This window comes from Apis cerana, linkage group LG10 (assembly GCF_029169275.1).
Source record: "Apis cerana isolate GH-2021 linkage group LG10, AcerK_1.0, whole genome shotgun sequence".
NCBI lineage: Eukaryota > Metazoa > Arthropoda > Insecta > Hymenoptera > Apidae > Apis > Apis cerana.
In genome coordinates this window covers 3,016,515-3,034,215 of record NC_083861.1, presented here as the reverse complement: position 1 = coordinate 3,034,215, position 17,701 = coordinate 3,016,515, and the positions used below count along the sequence as shown (strand labels likewise).

Here is a 17,701-nt window from a genome sequence, read left to right as displayed (position 1 = left end):
TAAATAACTAACTATAAATATAACACAAATGCAACACATAAAAGAAGAATTTAACATTGTAAACTTGATAAATTTAATTGTCTTTGTATTGTCTTGATTTAGATCATATTTGTGTTAAACTCTTTCTTTATTATGTTCCTTTTTTTTGTGTTATTGTTTAATTAATTTTTATATTATATTTCTTTTATAATTCATTCATTATTTATGTATTATAATGTTAAATTCTTTTTCTATATGTTGCAACATATAAAAGAGAATTTAATTTTATGATATGTAAATGATGAATACATATACAAATATAAAAAGAGAATATAACATATTAATTATTAAAATATGGAAAAGAATTGAAATATTGGAAAAGAAGTTGTTCTCAAAATTAAAAAGAATCTAAAAGAATTAAAACAACAAAAAAGAATTTAGAATAAGTATTAATTGAAATGGAAAAATGAAGAACATAAATAAGAGGAAATTTAAAATAATAACTAACAAAATCTAACATAAATATAACATATAAAAGAAGAATTTAAAATTGTAAATTTAATAAATTTAATTATTTTTGTATTATCTTGATTTAGATCATATTTGTGTTAAACTCTTTCTTTATTATGTTTCTTTTTTTTGTGTTATTGTTTAATTAATTTTCATATTATATCTCTTTTATAATTTATTCATTATTTATGTATTATAATGTTAAATTCCTTTTCTATATGTTGCAAAATATAAAAGAGAATTTAATTTTATGATATGTAAATGATGAATACATATACAAATATAAAAAGAGAATATAACATATTATTAAAATATGGAAAAGAATTAAAATATAGGAAAAGAAGTTGTTCTCAAAATTAAAAAGAATTTAAAAGAACTAAAACAACAAAAAAGAATTTAGAATAAGTATTAATTGAAATGGAAAAAATGAAGAACATAAATAAGAGGAAATTTAAAATAATAACTAACAAAATCTAACATAAATGTAACATATGAAAGAAGAATTTAACATTGTAAATTTGACAAATTTAATTGTTTTTGTATTATCTTGATTTAGATCATATTTGTGTTAAACTCTTTCTTTATTATGTTTCTTTTTTTTGTGTTATTGTTTAATTAATTTTCATATTATATCTCTTTTATAATTTATTCATTATTTATGTATTATAATGTTAAATTCCTTTTCTATATGTTGCAACATATAAAAGAGAATTTAATTTTATGATATATAAATGATGAATACATATACAAACATAAAAAGAGAATATAATATAAAAGTTAACTTTCAAAAAGTAAAAGAATTGAAACATTGAAAAAGAATTTGCTTTCAAAATTAAAAAGAATCTAAATGAACTAAAACATCAAAAAAGGATTTAGAATAAGTATTAATTGAAATGGAAAAAAAGAAGAACATAAATAAGAGGAAATTTTAAATAATAACTAACTAAATATATTAATTATTTAAATATGGAAAAGAATTGAAATATTGGAAAAGAAGTTGTTCTCAAAATTAAAAAGAATCTAAAAGAACTAAAACAACAAAAAAGAATTTAGAATAAGTATTAATTGAAATGGAAAAAATGAAGAACATAAATAAAAGGAAATTTAAAATAATAACTAACTAAATATAACATAAATGAAACATATGAAAGTAGAATTTAACATTGTAAATTTGACAAATTTAATTGTTTTTGTATTATCTTGATTTAGATCATATTTGTGTTAAACTCTTTCTTTATTATGTTCCTTTTTTTTGTGTTACTGTTTAATTAATTTTCATATTATATTCTTTTATAATTTATTCATTATTTATATATTATAAGATTAAATTCCTTTTCTATATGTTGCAACATATAAAAGAGAATTTAATTTTATGATATGTAAATGATGAATACATATACAAATATAAAAAGAGAATATAACATATTTTTAAAATATGGAAAAGAATTGAAATATTGGAAAAGAAGTTGTTCTCAAAATTAAAAAGAATCTAAATGAACTAAAACATCGAAAAAGGATTTAGAATAAGTATTAATTGAAATGGAAAAAGAGAAGAACATAAATAAGAGGAAATTTAAAATAATAACTAACTAAATATAACATAAATGAAACATATGAAAGAAGAATTTAACATTGTAAACTTGATAAATTTAATTGTTTTTGTATTATCTTGATTTATATCATATTTGTGTTAAATTTTTTCTTTATTATGTCTCTTTTTTTATTTTATTGTTTAATTAATTTTCATATTATATTATTTTTATGCTTCGTTCATTATTTATGTATTACAATGTTAAATTTTATATGTTCTATATGTTCTGTATTTTCTATATGTTACAACATATGAAAGATAATTTAATTTTATAATATATAAATGATGAATACATATATAGGCGCAAGAGGAGGATATAAGATTGATTAACTATAATAAGTTAACTATAGATATAATAAATTAACTCTAGCTATAGTAGAATATTAAAAAATGAAAAACATGGAAGAAAAAATTAATTAAACTTAAAGTTAAGAAAGTCTAAAAGGATTTAAACTTAAAAAATGAATTTAGTATAATTTATCATTATTATATATTGAAATAGAAGAACACATAGAAGAATAAAAGAATTTGAATAATAATTAAGTTAACCCAACAAAGTAGCAACATATAAAAGAAAAATTTAATATTGAAAACATTGAAATTTAACACTTAAATTTGGTAAATTTTGTTGTTTTTTTATTTTCTTAATTAGATCTCTTTAGATTATATTTATACTAAATTCTTTTTTTACGTTTTAGTTCTTTTAGATTATTTTAACTTTGAGAATAAATTTTTTTCCTATTTTTCAATTCTTGTTAACTTATAATAATTAATTATCTTATAATAACTATCTTTTTTTGCACATTACAATATTTTTAAATTAAATAATAAATAATTACGTTTTTCAAGTTTTTTCAAGTTTTTTCGCTTTAAGTTGATCGAAGGTATTCTTGATTTGTGAACAAATTTAATATTTAATTTTAAGATTTATATTTTAATATTTTTATTATAATTTATTATATTCGATATAAATTATAAGATGCGCACATCTTAGATTTAAGTTCTATTATTTAAAATAAAATAAGATACATTTAAGAATTGGTGGGACATTGGTAATTGGCTGGTAATTGGCATCGCTTTTTAAATTTTATATGTTATAAATATTTTTATAAATATTTAAAAAAATATTTTATGAATATTTTAATAACAATTTTTCGATATATTTTCAATTATATTTCATCATTAATAGTGTTTGAAGAACGATGGCAAGCCAAGAACTACGCATACTTGCAGTGTAGTCTAAAATATAATTTCTTTGTATTATTTTGATTATTAACTAGACTGCTAAAATTAATATAATGAAATTAAAAATTAGTAATTATACGATTTATTATATTTATTATGGTAATAAATTATTCGTTAAGTAAATTAGAATAAAAGTTTTAAATTTATTAAATTAATGATCATATAAATCTATTCTGGTTATTTTATATTTTATTTTTTTCATAAAATAACAAGGATAAATTTTTAATATAATTTTAAGTCGAAAATTGATGTTATAAAATATAAAATTTTACTTTATTTCGTAAAAACATATTTTAATTATCATATATAATGTCCTAATATATTATTAAGTCTATAAATTAATAATAAAAATATAAAAATTATTATCAAATTCATAAATTAACAATAAATTAACAATAAATTAACAGTGGAAGTATAAAAATTGATAAATCGTTGATTAATATATTCGAAAAGTTTATTTTGATATAATCGGAAAAGGTCGTATATTTTCGTTCGACTTCGGCTCACGCGCTTGTATAAATACGGGACAGGACGGGCGAGAGCCATCATTTCCTATCGAACTCGCGTCGCGATAACATCGAAATCATAACACTTTAACAGAAATTTTATAACATTCTGAATAATTTCTTATTATTTATTCTTATATTTATTATACATATTATTTATTTTATTTAATTTATAATTTATAATTTTTAATTTTTAATTTTTAATTTTTAATTTATAATTTATAATTTTTAATTTTTAATTTTTAATTTTTAATTTTTAATTTTTAATTTTATAATTTTATAATTTTATAATTTTATAATTTTATAATTTTATAATTTTATAATTTTATAATTTTATAATTTTATAATTTTATAATTTTATAATTTTATAATTTTATAATTTTATAATTTTATAATTTTATAATTTTATAATTTTATAATTTTATAATTTTATAATTTTATAATTTTATAATTTTATAATTTTATAATTTTATAATTTTATAATTTTATAATTTTATAATTTTATAATTTTATAATTTTATAATAATTTTATAATTTTATAATTTTATAATTTTATAATTTTATAATTTTATAATTTTATAATTTTATAATTTTATAATTTTATAATTTTATAATTTTATAATTTTATAATAATTAATAATTTTATAATTTTATAATTTTATAATTTTATAATTTTATAATTTTATAATTTTACAATTTTACAATTTTACAATTTTACAATTTTACAATTTTACAATTTTACAATTTTACAATTTTACAATTTTACAATTTACAATTTACAATTTACAATTTACAATTTACAATTTACAATTTACAATTTACAATTTACAATTTACAATTTACAATTTACAATTTACAATTTACAATTTACAATTTACAATTTACAATTTACAATTTACAATTTACAATTTATAATTTATAATTTATAATTTATAATTTTTTAGTTTTTAGTTTTTAGTTTTTAGTTTTTAGTTTACTTTATTATTCGATTTCTAATTCAAACTTTAATTTGCTTTTTAATTTTGTTTAATTTTATTTAATTTTACTTTCAATTCACTTTAACTTTCAATTTTAATTTTTATTTCAAAATTTGATTTATATTTTAATTTATAATTTTCTTTTAATTTTATATTTAACATTTAATTTGTTTTAATATTTAATTTACATTATTTATAATTATTTATTATATTATAATAAATATTTATAATAATTTATAATATTATAATAAATTATAACAAATATAATTATATGGGTCTCGACGTAGTCACCTCCTCGTTGGTGAGACCCGGTAATTGGCATCGGTTTTCGTTTTATATTATTTGATTAAATTATTAGAAATATCACATTAAAAATATTGTATTAAAACTATATTAGAATGATTAGTTTTTGAAAACTGATGCCAAGCTAAGAACTACACTAGTTTTAAGTTTAAGTTTAAGTTTAAGTTTAAGTTTTTGTTATTGTATCTTTAACTTGTAAAATTTTGATTATTTTGCAAGAAATTTCGAAAATTTATAATTCGCGACATCATTTATTATAATTGATTATAATCTAAATTTTGATAGCGAACAATTATAACGTAATTTTTCCAAATTATTCAAATAATTTTCCAAATTTTTCTAAATAATTCATAAAAATTTTTGAATGTTAAAAAGTATCTTAGAACTCATAGCAGTATTTTCTTAAACAAATGTTTGAAACGAAAAAGAAAAAAAAGGAAAAATATCGAATATTTTACTTTTTTTTCCACCCTATCCCTCCCTTATTATGCAATTTTATTTTCAGTAAATTTTTGTTACCGCGCGCGATCAGTAGAGTCAGTGATTGCTTTCGTAAAAGTTTTTAAATTCTTTAATGAATAACGCGAAATTAGAATCAGTGTTTGTTCGCCGAATTTAATTTTTAACCGGTCGCGTTAAAAGACTACGCGTTTAGAGTCAGTGCTTCTCTCAAGAAAATACGGCGGTCATCCATCACGCGAAGAGGTAATTATCTATATCATTTTATTTAAATTCTTATTTTTTTATCTCAATATAAATCATTAGATTTTTAATTTTTAAATTTAGAATTCAATTTTCAATAATCTGGATTATGTTTTAAATTATGTTGTTTCTTTTTTTGTTACAGATATTTCCTAACATCCCCCTGCCAATATTCTTCGCATCTAATGGTGAGTCGCATGCATTTATGTTCCTCCGGTCACTCAAGCATGTCGTAGGACGAAAGGTCCGAATCGACACGAGTGATTGGTTGTATACGTAGATTTTTGCAACGGACATAGTGACCACGGATATACTTATTATATCCGTGAGTAGTAACATTTTCTGTGTTTTATTTATTAGCTCAGGCTAGATCTTCTTGCACATCGCGTTTCTCAAATACTAATAAACTAAAAATTTTCTTTTCTTTTTTACACTTCGCTTTATATTATAATATATTTTAATTATTCGATTTTCAATTTTCAACAATCATATGATACAAAATATAAAATTTTAAATTTTAGTTCCTTCGTATACGAAAATGTGTAAGAAGATATATCGCGACAGGTAGATTTCGGAATCAAAACAATAATATTGAACATTGTGTTTCTAATTTCTAATTCGAAACTATGTTTTGATGAAGGAATCGCCTGAGGTATTAATGTTAATTAATTATTAATGTTAACTTTAATTTTTCAATTCAATTAGTTTATTTTGCATTTAGTATTTCTTGTTGTAAATAAATTTCTTATTTATTTTTCTTTTGCTTTATTATTATATAGATACTATATAGATATAACTTTAATAAAATTAGAGTCATTGAATAAAATTTAAAGTAAAAATAGATGATGAAATAAAGAATATTAGTCCGTTAGAGAAAAAATAGATATTTATAATATTTTTTTAGTTTAGGATTTTCAGGTTTAACCCCTTCCGTGTCTATTGCCACGATCTCACTCACGTGCCCAGGTGTTACTTGGGTGAGAGAGAGGCAATAGGCATGATGACTATAGTTTATAAGTTTTTAACGGCGACTGACGATAAGTTAGTGATCGTGCACGACGTATTTTCCACATTGTGTGTGTTTGCGATTAGGCTGTGGAATTGCGTCGTTACGATTCTCATTTTTATTTATTATATTATCAGTTATACGATTTACAATTTTGTTAATATTATCATAAAATTATAAATTGTAAATTGATACCAATTATTAAATTTTAGTAATGCCATTTTTATTGATAATTAAAATCGAGATAGATACGATTTTTTGTCGCGATTCACGCAATGATCATTAGCCATCGTCAGTCGATTTCAGGAAAAGGTACGTAAATTTAGAGTGTGAAAGTAGTATCAAACTCGGGTGTCGGAGGCGTCCCGGGACGTTCTCCCTAGTGTAGGCTTTTGCACCCGGGTGTAATGTGTGAGAACCGTGGAGTGGGTGTGTTGGTGTGATTGTTTTGCCATTTTTAAATATAGCGCTAGGTAGGATAGGTAGTATACTTTCTGGTGTGCATGTTAATTATAAGTAGGTAGGGCCGGGCAGGTTGTCACAGTCTCTGGTCGGGTAGGCGCGTTTTCGCGTGACAACCTGTTTCAGGAAATACAATTTGAAAAATCGAGAGTGGAGCTGAGATGAGTGGTCATCGATGACCACTCGTTTCTGGTTTTACTTATATCGATTTTTCGAATTTCGCGGTCGCGGTCGCGAAGTGGGCGAAACGAACGTGCGCTCGAGATTCTGCGCATGTGCGGACAATGGTCAGTAATGACTATTGGTCGTCCATGTGCACTCAGCTTTCGCGATTTAGTCTATTTTTTTTCTTTTTTTTTTTTGCGATTAGGAAATCTCGAGCCTAGATTTAAGTTTCAGCGGGCATTGCGCCCGAAGGAGGAAGACCGAAGAGGCCTCGACAAACTGTCACGAAGAGGGGCTGCAACGAATGGTTTCTCATTTTTTGGATCTTGTCTGGATCCAAAGAATGGGAAGTCATTGTTACTACTTTGTCACTATGCTCGTTTTAGAATCAGTAGTAATAGTAATAGTAGTAGTAGTAGTAGTAGTAGTAGTAGTAGTAGTAGTATTAGTAGTAGTAGTAGTAGTAATAGTATTTATGGCCGATGAGAATTCCGGCCCAACGTACAATCATCATGGGCAAATGGGCAATCGCGATTTTTTAATTAGTGTTGCGACAAATAAATTACGGTTTGCATTAGTGTTGCGAAATAACGATCGCGTTTGATTTAGTGTTGCGTTTAATGAGACATCGCGATTTTTTTTAATAATTTTAATTTTAATAAAACAATTTTTTATAAAAAGTAATATTAAAAAATTTTACGTTTATTTTATTCCAAATTTTAATTATAGAGATATTAACTTTCAATTCATTTGCATTTGTATTAAATTCATTTTAAGAATTAGTGTTGCGTTGAAAAATAATCGCGTTTTTGAAAATAGTGTTGCGTCAAAAAATAATCGCGTTTTTAAAAGTAGTGTTGCGCTAAAAAATGATCGCGTTTTTAAAAGTAGTGTTGCGTTTATAAAATGCCCATGATTCTTCCACTAATATTGTGGAAGTGATCCTGTTTTGGGATCATAAAATGCAGTTGGAAGAGCTGCAAAAATGTGGTCCTACTTTTGGATCACAAAGTGGGAAAACGGGCAATCGCGATTTTTTAATTAGTGTTGCGACAAATAAATTACGGTTTGCATTAGTGTTGCGAATAAGTAACAATCGCGTTTGCTTTAGTATTGCGTTTTATGAGATATCGCGATTTTTTTTTAATAATTTTAATCATTATTACATTTAATAATATAATTTTTTTTAAATAGTAGTATTAAAAAATTTTATGTTTATTTTATTTCGAGTTTTAATTAGAGATATTAACTTTCAATTCATTTGCATTTATATTAAATTCATTTTAAGAATTAGTGTTGCGTTGAAAAGTAATCGCGTTTTTGAAAATAGTGTTGCGTCAAAAAATAATCGCGTTTTTGAAAGTAGTGTTGCGCTATATAATGATCGCGTTTTTGAAAGTAGTGTTGCGTTTATAAAATGCCCATATTCTTCCACTAACATTGTGGAAATGATCCTGTTTTTGGATCACAAGTGTGGTCCTTGTAGCCTTTTCTGGCTATCATTTTTTTTCAGCGCCCCTAATTATTACAACATTTGTTAATGAAAATACTGCTAAAAAATTTATTCATTTGAATTTCAAACTCTCGTACTATTACATAAAATTGTTCGCATTATGCAATAAGAACATTAATTTATTTAATATTATAAATTAATATTCTTATTACGATATATTGATACAAACAGTTGATTTATTTGGAACAAATGACAAATAATTATTCGTTGTCAAAATTAAAATTAAAATTTTTTTCTACTATTTCCCTAAAATTAAATAAAATTTGTTAGTATTCTTGCATTTTTAATTATGAAACAATTGAATAAATATTCGGAATTCCTGCGTGAAATATCAAAATAAAATTTTTAATTTATTCTATATGTAATTTTTAAGATATCTTCGATTAAATTTAAACTTAAATTTAAGATTTAAATAAATTTTAAGTCTTAAATTTAAATCTTAGATTTAAGTTTAATGTAAGATAGACATTTAAATTAAGTCTTAAATTTAAGTCTTAGGTTTAAGTTTAATGTAAAATAGACATTTAAATTAAGTTTATTGTAAGCACATTTCGTAAGATGATACGCTCCTTAACATAAAATCAACTCTATATATACAAACATTCATTCATAAATATTTTCAATCCCTTTACTTTTTTTCTTTTTCTATGTCTTTTTTTTTTTTACTTTGTTAAATAGGAGCGTATCTTTAGTACGGATGATGCCAGTAGGATATATAAATCATAGATTTAAGATGTAGTATTAAGAATATAGATTAAGTTAGATGAATGATGATAGATAATTTATTTACCAATTGTATCACATTTCTTTTCTATGTATAAGATCTGATTTGTAGATAATTAATTGTATTATTTAATGTACTGGTCACTTTGTTCAATAAATTCAACCTGATGGGTCTCGATGCGTAGTCACCTCCCCGTGGGTGAGACCCGGTAATTGGCATCGCTTTTCATATTTTTATATTTAAAAGATATCTTCATTTCCATACGAAAATTTTTCGAAAAGCGATGGCAAGCCAAGAACTACGCACACCTTCAATCTAGTCTAAAATGACTGCTTTAAATTATTTTGATCAATTAACAATGGATTAGACTGAAGGTACTAATAAAGTTTTTTACATTCGATGTAAATGACAAGATGCATGCATCTTAGATATAGGTTCTAGTTTTTTCAATAATGTAAGATAGATATAAGATGTAAGATATATGTAAGATATATATGTAAAATAGATCTAAGATTTAGTATTAAGATCTAGTATAAGTTAAATTTAGGATTTCATCGATGGACATCGCTGGACATCGCTGGACATCGTTGGACGACGTTGGACGACGTTGGACGACGTGGGATCACGATGATTAACAGGATAATGATTTTAATTTCCTTTTTATAATTTCTTATATTCGATGTATCAATGGACATTCAATATCATCAGTGGATATCGTTGGACATCGTTGGACATCGTTGGACATCGTTGGACATCGTTGGACATCGTTGGACATCGTTGGACATCGTTGGACAGCGTTGGATGACGTTGGACGACATTGGACGTCAGTGGATGACATTGGACGACATTGGACGACATTGGATGATATTGGACGACATTGGACAATGTTGGAGGACATTGGACGACGTGGGATCACGATGATTAACAGGATAATGATTTTAATTTCCTTTTTATAATTTCTTATATTCGATGTATCAATGGACATCGAATATCATCAGTGGACATCGTTGGACATCGTTGGACATCGTTGACATCGTTGGACATCGTTAGACATCGTATGATATCGTTGGAGATCGTTGGATATTGTTGGATATTGTCGTTGCATGTCGATTGATATCGTTGGATAAAAAGAATGTAATTTCCTTTTTCTAATTTCTTATATACGATATATCAATGAACATCGTTGGACGACGTTGGATCACGATAATCAATACAGAATACGGATTTTAATTTTTTTTTTATAATTTCGTATATTCGATGTAACGATGGAAAATGTTGGACGGCGTTGGATCACAATAATCAACATACGATATAGTTTTTAATATTATTAGATTTCTTTATTATAATTACTTGTATTCGATGTATCGATGGTAAACAATGGACATCGATGGACAACGTAGGACAACGTCGGATCACGATAGTCAGTATAGAATACGGATTTTAATTTCCTTTTTATAATTTCTTACATTCGATGTAACGATGGACAATGTTGAACGATGTTTAATCACGATAATCAGCATAAAACATAAATTTTAATTTCTTTCATTATAATATCATATATTTGATGTAACGATGGAAAACAATGGGCATAGATAAATAACGTAGGACAATGTTGTATCACGATAATCAATATAGGATACTCATTATAGGATTTTAATTTCTTTTTTATAATTTCTTATATTTAATGTAACGATAGTCAATGTTGGACGGCGTTGGATCACGATAATCAACATGCGATATATTTTTAATATTATTAGATTTCTTAATTATAATTTGTTATATTCGATGTATTGATGAACAACGATGGACATCGATCAACGACGTTGGACGATATTTGATCACGATAATCAGTATACGACATAGATTCTAATTTCTTTTTTTATAATTTCTTACATTCGACGTAACGATGGACAATGTTGGACGGCGTTGGATTATGAATAATCAACGTAAGATATAACTTTTAAAATGATTAGATTTCTTCATTATAATTTGTTATATTCCACGTAAATCATAAGATGCATGCATCTTAAATTTAGGTCCTACTTTGAATAATATAAGATAGATGTAAGATAAGTAAAAGATAGACGTAAGATAAATGTAAAATAGATGTATGATAGATGTAAGATTTAGTATTAGATATAATAGATGTAAGATTATAGATCTAGTATAAGTTAAACTTAAGTTTTCAACGATGGACGACGTTGGACGACGATGGACGACGTTGGACGACGATGGATAAATCATTTACCAATTGTATCATATTTCTTTTCTACCTTTAAGATTTAGTTTATAGATAATTAATTGTATCATTTAATGTATTAGTCACTTTGTTCAATAAATTCAACCTGATGGGTCTCGATGCGTAGTCACCTCCCCGTGGGTGAGACCCGGTAATTGGCATCGCTTTTCATATTTTTCATTTAAAAAGATATCTTGATTTCCATTCGAAAATTGTTCGAAAAGCGATGGCAAGCCAAGAACTACGCATACCTTCAATCTAGTCTAAATTGATTGCTTTTAATTATTTGATTAATTAACAATGGATTAGATTGAAGGTACTAATAAAGTCTTTTACATTCGATGTAAATGACAAGATGCGCGCATCTTAGATTTAAGTTCTAGTTTTAAGTATAATATAAGATAGATTTAAGATTTAATATTAAGACTTAGATTTTTATTATAATTGATTATAATCGATGTAAATGATAAGATGCATGCATCTTAGATTTAGGTCTTAGTTTTTGAGTAATGTAAGATAGATATAAGATGTAAGATATATGTAAGATCGATGTAAGATCGATGTAAGATCGATGTAAGATCGATGTAAGATCGATGTAAGATCGATGTAAGATCGATGTAAGATCGATGTAAGATCGATGTAAGATAGATGTAAGATAGATGTAAGATCGATGTAAGATAGATGTAAGGTTTAATATTAAGATAGATGTAGGATTTAGTATTAAGATCTAGTATAAGTTAAATTTAAGATTTCATCGGTGGACAATGTTGGACGACGTTGGATCACGAAAATTAGCATACGACATAGTTTTTAATTTTTGCAATTTCTTATATTCGATGTAAATCATAAGATGCATGCATCTTTTGATTTAAGTCCTGGTTTCTTGAATTATGTAGATAGATGTAAGGTAGATATATGATGTAAGATCGATGTAAGATAGATGTAAGGTTTAGTATTAAGATAGATGTAAGATTTAGTATTAAGATCTAGTATAAGTTAAATTTAAGTCTTCAACGATGGACGACGATGGACGACGTTGGACGACGATGGATAAATCATTTACCAATTGTATCATATTTCTTTTCTACCTTTAAGATTTAGTTTATAGATAATTAATTGTATCACTTAATGTATTAGTCACTTTGTTCAATAAATTCAACCTGATGGGTCTCGATGCGTAGTCACCTCCCGTGGGTGAGACCCGGTAATTGGCATCGCTTTTCATATTTTTCATTTAAAAAGATATCTTGATTTCCATTCGAAAAGCGATGGCAAGCCAAGAACTACGCACACCTTCAATCTAGTCTAAAATGATTGCTTTAAATTATTTTGATTAATTAACATGATGGATTAGATTGAATGTACAAATAAAGTTTTTATATTCGATGTATGTGACAAGATGCGCGCATCTTAGATTTAAGTTTTAGTTTTAACTATAATATAAGATATATTTAAGATTTAACATTAAGACTTAGATTTTTATTATAATTGATTATACTCGATGTAAATGATAAGATACATGCATCTTAGATTTAGGTTCTAACTTTAAGTATAATGTAAAATAGGTTTAAGATTTAGAAATAAGACTTAATTTTAATATATTCATTGTAATTTATTATATTTCGATAAGATGCGTTTTAGACGTAAGTCTTAGTTTTAAGTATAAAGTAAGATAGATTTAAGATTTAATATTAAGATTTAGAATAAGTTAGTTTAAGACTTCATCGATGGACAACGTTGGACGACGTTGGACGACGTTGGATCACGAGAATCAACATACGACATAGATTTTTAATTCTTTTGTTACAATTTTTTATATTCGATGTAAATGATAAGATGCGAGCGTTTTAAGTTCTAGTTTTAAGTATAATATTTTTTAGGTTAGATTTAAGATTTAGTATTAAAATTTAGAATAAGTTAGTTTAAGACTTCATCGATAGACAACGTTGGATGTCGTTGGATCACTATAATCATACATCATACGACATAGATTTTAATTTGTTATAATTTCTTATATTCGATGTAAATCATAAGATGCATACATCTTAGATTTAGATTTAGATTTAGGAATAATGTAAGATAGATGTAAGATAGATGTAAAATAGATTATTTTAAGATAAATGTAATATAGATGTAAGTTAGATGTAAGATTTAGTATTAAGATCTAGTATAAGTTAAATTTAACATATCATCGATGGACAGCGTTGGACGACGATGGATAAATCATTTACCAATTGTATCACATTTCTTTTCTATGTACAAGATCTGATTTGTAGATAATTAATTGTATTATTTAATGTACTGGTCACTTTGTTCAATAAATTCAACCTGATGGGTCTCGATGCGTAGTCACCTCCCCGTGGGTGAGACCCGGTAATTGGCATCGCTTTTCTTATTTTTCATTTAAAAAAAATGTCTTGACTTCCATTCGAAAATTTTTCGAAAAGCGATGGCAAGCCAAGAACTACGCACATCTGCAGTGTTGTCTTGAAAATATAATTGTCTTTAATTATTAAAAAAAGTAACCATTAAATCTTATTTTATAGTGTAATTTAAAAAATATATGTGATTTGTTATATTTAGTATATTTTTCAATAAATAAATTAGAATAAAAATTCTAAATTTATTAAATTATTCATTCTATAAATCTATTCGGTGTTATTTTATACTTATTTTTCGCATAAAATAATAAGAAATAATTTTTAACATAATATTAAATCGCAAATTGATATTATAAAATACAGAATTTTTCTTTATTTCGTAAAAATATATATATTAATTATTATATATATTTTAATATGTTGTTAAATTCATAAATTAATTATAAAAATATAAAAATTGTTATCAAATTCATAAATTAACAATAAATTAACAGTAAAAGTATAAAAATTAATCAATCATTGATTAATATATTCGAAAAGTTTATTTTGATATAATCGGAAAAGGTCGTATATTTTCGTTCGACTTCGGCTCAGGCGCTCGTATAAATACGGGACAGAACGGGCGCGCGCAATCATTTCCTATCGAACTCGCGTCGCGTTAACATCGAAATCATAACACTTTAACTGAAAATTTATAACATTGAGAATAATTTATTATTATTTATTCATATTATTATTATATAACATATTATTATAATACATACATTTTTTCTTTTTTACATTTACTTTTTATTTTATTTAATTTTTAATTTTTAATTAACATTAATTATACATTTTTCAATTAATTTATTTGATTTAAATTTTAATTTTTAATTTTTAATTTTTAATTTTTAATTTTTAAATTTTTAATTTACTTTTAATTTATCTTTCAATTTCTATTTCAAACTTTAAATATTTGCTTTTTAATTTTTTTTAATTTTATTTAATTTTATTTTCAATTCACTTTAACTTTTAATTTTAATTTTGGTTAAAATTTTTAATTTGATTTAATTTTCAATATTTAGTTTTTATTTCAAAACTTTGATTTGATTTAATTTTCAATCTTTAATTTTTATTTCAAAATTTTAATTTGATTTATATTTTAATTTATAATTTTCTTTTAATTTTATATTTAACATTTAATTTGTTATAATATTATATAAATTTTAATTTGATTTATATTTTAATTTATAATTTTCTTTTAATTTTATATTTAACATTTAATTTATTATAATATTATATAAATTTTAATTTGATTTAATTTTCAATCTTTAATTTTTATTTCAAAATTTTAATTTGATTTATATTTTAATTTTTAATTTTCTTTTAATTTTATATTTAACCTTTAATTTGTTTTAATATTTAATTTGTTATAATATTATATAAATAATGACAAATTAAATATTAAAACAAATTAAATGTTAAATATAAAATTATTTATATAATAAATATATAATAATTATGTGGGTCTCGACGTAGTCACCTCCTCGTTGGTGAGACCCGGTAATTGGCATCGGTTTTCGTTTTATATTATTTGATTAAATTATTAGAAATATCACATTAAAAATATTGTATTAAAACTATATTAGAATGATTAGTTTTTGAAAACTGATGCCAAGCTAAGAACTACACTAGTTTTAAGTTTAAGTTTAAGTTTAAGTTTAAGTTTTTGTTATTGTATCTTTAACTTGTAAAATTTTGATTATTTTGCAAGAAATTTCGAAAATTTATAATTCGCGACATCATTTATTATAATTGATTATAATCTAAATTTTGATAGCGAACAATTATAACGTAATTTTTCCAAATTATTCAAATAATTTTCCAAATTTTTCTAAATAATTCATAAAAATTTTTGAATGTTAAAAGTATCTTAGAACTCATAGCAGTATTTTCTTAAACAAATGTTTGAAACGAAAAAGAAAAAAAAGGAAAAATATCGAATATTTTACTTTTTTTTCCACCCTATCCCTCCCTTATTATGCAATTTTATTTTCAGTAAATTTTTGTTACCGCGCGCGATCAGTAGAGTCAGTGATTGCTTTCGTAAAAGTTTTTTAAATTCTTTAATGAATAACGCGAAATTAGAATCAGTGTTTGTTCGCCGAATTTAATTTTTAACCGGTCGCGTTAAAAGACTACGCGTTTAGAGTCAGTGCTTCTCTCAAGAAAATACGGCGGTCATCCATCACGCGAAGAGGTAATTATCTATATCATTTTATTTAAATTCTTATTTTTTTATCTCAATATAAATCATTAGATTTTTAATTTTTAAATTTAGAATTCAATTTTCAATAATCTGGATTATGTTTTAAATTATGTTGTTTCTTTTTTGTTACAGATATTTCCTAACATCCCCCTGCCAATATTCTTCGCATCTAATGGTGAGTCGCATGCATTTATGTTCCTCCGGTCACTCAAGCATGTCGTAGGACGAAAGGTCGAATCGACACGAGTGATTGGTTGTATACGTAGATTTTTGCAACGGACATAGTGACCACGGATATACTTATTATATCCGTGAGTAGTAACATTTTCTGTGTTTTATTTATTAGCTCAGGCTAGATCTTCTTGCACATCGCGTTTCTCAAATACTAATAAACTAAAAATTTTCTTTTCTTTTTACACTTCGCTTTATATTATAATATATTTTAATTATTCGATTTTCAATTTTCAACAATCATATGATACAAAATATAAAATTTTAAATTTTAGTTCCTTCGTATACGAAAATGTGTAAGAAGATATATCGCGACAGGTAGATTTCGGAATCAAAACAATAATATTGAACATTGTGTTTCTAATTTCTAATTCGAAACTATGTTTTGATGAAGGAATCGCCTGAGGTATTAATGTTAATTAATTATTAATGTTAACTTTAATTTTTCAATTCAATTAGTTTATTTTGCATTTAGTATTTCTTGTTGTAAATAAATTTCTTATTTATTTTTCTTTTGCTTTATTATTATATAGATACTATATAGATATAACTTTAATAAAATTAGAGTCATTGAATAAAATTTAAAGTAAAAATAGATGATGAAATAAAGAATATTAGTCCGTTAGAGAAAAAATAGATATTTATAATATTTTTTTAGTTTAGGATTTTCAGGTTTAACCCCTTCCGTGTCTATTGCCACGATCTCACTCACGTGCCCAGGTGTTACTTGGGTGAGAGAGAGGCAATAGGCATGATGACTATAGTTTATAAGTTTTTAACAGCGACTGACGATAAGTTAGTGATCGTGCACGACGTATTTTCCACATTGTGTGTGTTTGCGATTAGGCTGTGGAATTGCGTCGTTACGATTCTCATTTTTATTTATTATATTATCAGTTATACGATTTACAATTTTGTT

At 24.2% G+C, this 17,701-nt stretch overlaps 1 long non-coding RNA gene across 1 annotated transcript; it reads left to right on the top strand.

Moving 5' to 3' along the window:
- The first annotated feature begins 4,801 nt into the window (after positions 1-4,801).
- LOC133666821 (uncharacterized) lies at positions 4,802-9,851 on the top strand. The gene is made up of 2 exons (XR_009831511.1): positions 4,802-5,816; positions 5,959-9,851. It is a non-coding gene; the product is annotated as an uncharacterized LOC133666821 (long non-coding RNA).
- Positions 9,852-17,701: the final 7,850 nt, after the last annotated feature.